The 5,617-nt window shown below is 51.9% G+C and overlaps 1 pseudogene; it reads right to left on the reverse strand.

The window, feature by feature from the left end:
- Positions 1-1,385: 1,385 nt before the first annotated feature.
- Positions 1,386-2,063, reverse strand: LOC105718018 (protein SOX-15-like; annotated as a pseudogene).
- Positions 2,064-5,617: the final 3,554 nt, after the last annotated feature.

The raw sequence follows: 5,617 nt of genomic DNA on the forward strand, positions 1-5,617 counted from the left end.
AAAGAGGCCCCTGCCCCAGTCACTGCCTCTGATTTACTCACTCACAGGGTTCGTACAGCCTCAGCACCAAAAATGAGCTGTGCTGTGCATGCTTCCCTCAGGAAATCAGACAAAATCCCTGCTCCAGTGGGGACTCCAGTGGGGACAGGTGAACATAATGAGCAGGTGCATTGCATCGGACATAGGAAAGTGACAGATGATTCAGGGGACAGGGGACAGGGGACAAAGTTGTGAAGAGGAAGAGTGGGATGAGATCCCCCAGGTCCTCAGAAGCCTGAACTGAACAGGAAGGTTTCCAAAGAAGGTGACATGTGAGTCCCGGCTTCAAGGAGGTGAGCATTCTCGCAGGAGGCAGAGCCTGCGAATATGGCCCGGAGTGGTCCAGGATAATCCAGAAGTCGCTTCCATAACATTTTCAAGACAACCCCAAAACAAAAGAAATACCCAAGAATGTATTAATTAATTAGGACCAAACAATAAATATTTATGACCTAGTAATTTCATAGCTGTTTAAGAAAATACTTCACATAAATTGAAAAAGTAGTACATTTATTTCTTTTTTTTTAGCTGAAAGGGCTGGGTGTCATTTATCGACAGCAGTTTTACACAGTTGTTTCCTTCCCATGGTCGCTTCCTTCCCAGCACAGGCACAGAGCCCTGGAGAAGGGCAGTCTGTGAACGGGGGAGCCAGGAATGCAGGTTGGACACATCTCTGGACACATCTCTTCAGCGGCATCTGGGCAGGAACCTCTGGGAAGATGGAGGCCTGCCTTCTCAGTTCAGACACATGTGCCTCATCTGAAAATCTTCCATCAGCGACAGGATGGAGGTCACACGTGGACCCAGGTGGACACCTGTGCTCCCCAGTCCATCACACACTGCCCTGCCTGCATGCTGCCAACTGCTGATGCCCAGGCCAGAACTCCAGCAGGCCCCAAATTGGGACCTAAAGCCAGTTTGCATGGACACTTGACAGTTTTTGGTAGGGAGGTGGATAAAAAAGTAGATGGATGTGAGAAGAACGAAAGGGTTTCATGTGATAGACTAATTAGAGATCTGAAGTGATTCTACCTTATCTTCTTCACTTTAAACCTATCATGAAATCTCACAGTGATTTCTGGGAAGGGAGCAGAAGGAAGGCAGTGTTAAGAACCATCAGGTCTGTGCCCAGTCGGCCCACGGAGGTGCCGGCAGGGTGGGCCCTCACTGGCCTCTCTCTCGAGCTCCCCTGCACTCTTTTCACTTGAGTGTGTACTTTTCCTTTTATAATAAATCTCTGTCCTTTATTTCCTGCTTGTCCTTGAATTCATTTCCCCAGGCGGTGTCAAGGGCCCAACACCTGCTGGCGGAGGAGGCCGGTCCGGTGAGGTCTGCATCCATGTGGGTTAGAGGTGGGTTAGGGGCGTGGAGGCACCAGAAAGGGGAGGGTTGCATGGAGTGGGAGGGCCAGGGGGGCAGGTAGGGGAAATGGGGGGCAGCAGCTCCCCCTGGAGCCTATGGTCACTCTTAGGGAGGGAGCACGGTGAGGGGGCCTCCAGTTTGCAGTGGGAAGAGCCATAGCTGCCGGACAAGTAGGTTGTCGCATAGTTGGGGGGTCTGTACCCTAAGCCTCTGCTCCCCTGGGTGGTAGCGTTTCCTGACCCCCAGAGCGGGCCTCCGCCAGCCAGGCTGCCTCTTCTCTGTCCGCAGCGGGAAGGTCCGGCGCCCTTGCTCTCGGCCTTGCACCGAGGACTGTGCTTGTGTCGGGGTCGTCGCGCAGGTGCGGAGCGCGGAGCTGCTTGGCCTCCTCCACGAAGGGCCGCTATTCGTCCCTGCCCAGCAGCTTCCACGCGCGCCCAGGCGCTTTAAGATCTCCGAGTTGTGCATTTTAGGGTTCTGCGGCGCCATCTGGCGGCGCTGAGCGGAGCTCCACACCATGAACGCGTTTATCTCCAGGCGCTGCGCCCCAGGAACAGCGGGGCTCCCACCTCCCTTCCCCTCCTGGGGTCCTGAAAACGGAGAGGCAGCAGCCATGGGAGCCAGAGGCTCCAGGCCTAGTCCTGTGAGGAGCCCGGTAACGCCATGGGTCGGGAGAAGCCTTAATAGGACGTCCTGAATGCCCTCCCCTCAACGTGAAGCCTGGATCCTGAGAATGGGAGCGTCTTCCCAGTCTGGAGTCGTTTCCGAGGAACTTGGGTCCTAAAAAGTATATTTCATCCCTAAGCGCCTTCATCCCTAGGTGCCTCCATGGGATTCACAGGACGGATTTCATTGGTGGAAACCCCGGGAGAACCATTCAGCGGGACGCAGTTCTGACGTCAAGTGCAGGAGGGAGGGATAGGAGGTGGGGCAGGTGCGTCCTACACTACAGTGAGTGGTGCTGGGACCACTGGGTGCCGCATGCAGAAGAATGAGGCGGACCCTTACTTCCAGCACACACAGAAACTAGCTCTAGATGAATGGCAGATGTCCACCTAAGACATGAAACTGTGAAAGTCTCGGAAGAAAATAGAGCAGTAATTTTTTGTGTGTTTTTGGAATATAAATCTTTTATTAAAACAGTTGTCTTTCCACAGTAGTAAACCTTTGGCACATGCGGTATAAAAAATAATCACCAACCATAATTATACCACATTCCTCTTATCAACTGCATACTAAGTGTTTTCAATACAATTTTTCAATGTACAAATACGGGGAAAATTGATAAATTACAGGTAAGAGAAAGATATTTCTGGGTAATTACTAGGATCATTTGGGAAAAGGGAGTACTGTGGATATTTAAAATATCACAGAACAAGGACATGCTGTCCCTGCAGTATCGCGGGCCAGACACTGAAGTGAAAGCAGAAGTGTTTGAGTAACTTTCCTACCTAAAATTTTGGTCACATCATTTCAATACATTTTGCATCTTGGTTGGCTGTATATGCTTTCCTATTGATCCCAAACCAAATCGCAAGTTAGAATCACTTCATTTAAAATACTGAGCGGCATTGGCACAGGCAGTGTGCAGCTCCCATTCATAAGAAGACTCAGGACACTCCCAGGGTGATGCTTGGAGAAGTTGTGAGTTGAGCTGAAGCTAGAGAACTCCCTCCAAAGCAAAGGGCTAAAGAAAGAGATGAGAACTCTAAGATGGGTCTGCTAACATCACTCCAGTTTCGATGGATCTTGGCAGAGAGACATGCTTGTTCCTCTGCGTTGGAAAGATTTACTCTTGGGAATCTTCTCTGTCAGCCTGTATATCTAAAGGCATGAAGCACCCAACTGGACAATTAGCATTAGTGTTCGTTCTCTGATGGTATCTCTGAGAATACTGGTTGTAGGAGTGGCCAGTGGGGCCTTCAGGCCCGGTTTCCCCGCCCCCCATTTTGTGGCAGTTGTTACAGAGCCAGTCCCGCTGACCTCCAAAGCATGTGCAGAGGCGAATGGCACAGAGATATTCCTTCCAGCAGTACATGTTTGTGACCCCAGATTTGGCAAACGCTTCTTAAGTACTATATGCCAATAACGCAAACGGAAAAACAAAATGTCGTTTAATTTCATTTCATGCAAATGTAAAACTTCTGTGCTTCGAAAAGGACTCCATTGAGAAGGTAAAAACAATTTTAAAATGGAGAAAATATTTGAAAATCATATATCTAGTAAGGGACTGGTATCCTGAATATGTAAAGAACTCCTACCACTCAACATTATAAAGCAAAATAATCCAATTTAAATATATGCAAAGACTTTGAGTAGCGAATTCTCTAAAGTGAGACAAGCATACTACAGGCTGGTCACAAAAGAAGAGAAAATTTTAGGCAACAGTTTCAGGTGAGCAGCAAAAGGAATCCGTTGAAATATCTGTGTCCTGGCAATTCTGAGACCACCTATATTTGGTGTAAAGCTGGGTGGCACCAGAGTTCTGAGAAATTTCCACCTTCTTCCAGGAATTTTCATGAATATTCCACTCCTTGGTTGAAGACACCCAGAAAGGCAGCAGCCCCAACCCCGTGCACCTGCCTCTCTCTTGAGTTCCCCTGCACTCTTTTTACTTGAGTATGTACTTTTCCTTTTACAATAAATGTTCATCTTTTCTCTATTTTCCTACTGGTCCTTGAATTCATTTTCCCAGGGGGTGTCAAGGGCCAGATACCGGCTGGAGTGGAGATCTCATCAGCGTTTGGGGACCTCCCCTTGCCCACTGGCATCAGAAGAGGAATGCAAACGTCAGTGAGCCCAGGAAAAGGAGCTCAGTGTCCATAGCTCTCAGGGAAATGCCAATCGCACCCTCAGGGGACGCCTCACCCCCCTGGGATGGCTGACCCCAAACAGTGAGGGTGGAGGGGCTGTGGCCTGCGTTACTCACAGGGCAGAGAGCAGGAGACAGAGAGTCGGTGGCGTGTGGGGGCTGTGTGCGTGTCACCCTCTCCCCATTTTCTTGGGGAAGGTTCTCCGGTTCTCAGGCCCTACCTGCTTCCTTCCGCTCCCTTTCTCCCGCCCTCTGTCTGATCCTTCTTTTCCACCAATTTCAAGGTTTTCTCCGCCTCACGACGTCCATGTTCAGTGCCCCCAGCCCAGCGGAGAAACAGGAGCCCTGGACTGCAAGCGGCGGGGTCGGGGAGGCGACACCGGGAAGCCCCTGCCGGACCCTGGACACTCAGGACCTCGTGCGTCCCGGCGCCCTCCTGCAGCAGCCACAGGGGTAGGAGGATGGGAAGCAGGGTCCTGGCGGGGGACCGCAGTCAGAGCCCCAAGGACCTGAGCAGGACGGTGACGTCTCCACACTGAACCGGTGCAAAGTCCCCGCGAGGGTGAAGGAGGAGCCTCGTGCTCCTCACCCCACCAGGCCCCGCAGTTTCTGAATCCCCCCGACATGGGAACCGCCTGTCCCTTGCCGCGATTGCCGAGTCCTCCCAGGCCTTCCAAAGGCCGTTTTCCCCGGAGACTGTGGACCCGGAGGCCCGGGGGCATCGGCTGGCAGCGGGGCACCCGCTCCGGGGTCTCCACGCGGCAGGACCTGGATCCGGAGCTCGGGCGCAGTGGTCGCCCTGGGAGGAACGGGTAGAACCCGGAGTGGACGCAGCGGGTGGAAACTGAAACCCCTAAGAGAGAACTTTCCCAAAACTCATCTGTGGTTGAAATCAGCAATCACTTGTAATATCCCCCCTCTGAAAACAGCGTTGGGTAAATATCTAGAGCCAGTGCCTGGTGGCATCCCCGCAAGCCCCTGTGCAGGTTCCGCGTCCCCGGATCCTCGTGGCCCCTAAGGAATCAGGCGAGCCCGCCCGGTGACCGTCCCTGGGGCTCCCGGCCCCACTCTTCCTTACTTCTTCACCTCCATATATTCAACTATTTCAGGATCATAACCATGAAAAGTCATGTGCGAAAGGCTCCCCCGCCCCTGCCTGCGTCCATTCTCATTGGCCACACCCCCGAAACAAAACTTTATTGGATTCTTCTCATGTTTTCAGGGAGTGTTTATGTCACTTCAAACGCATATGAATACATATTCTGAATTCAGACTTGGATAGTTTTGAGTCTTGACGAGCCCTGTCGCCCTGTCCTTCAGGAAGCCTGTACCAGTTTCCCTCCCTCTACAGTGGATGTTTCACCATCCTCTGCCCAAGCTGGGTCTTCACAATCACAGACAACAGTG

This window comes from Aotus nancymaae, unplaced genomic scaffold (genome assembly GCF_030222135.1).
Source record: "Aotus nancymaae isolate 86718 unplaced genomic scaffold, 86718_ANA_hifiasm-v0.15.2.pri h1tg000040l, whole genome shotgun sequence".
In the NCBI taxonomy this organism is placed as follows: domain Eukaryota; kingdom Metazoa; phylum Chordata; class Mammalia; order Primates; family Aotidae; genus Aotus; species Aotus nancymaae.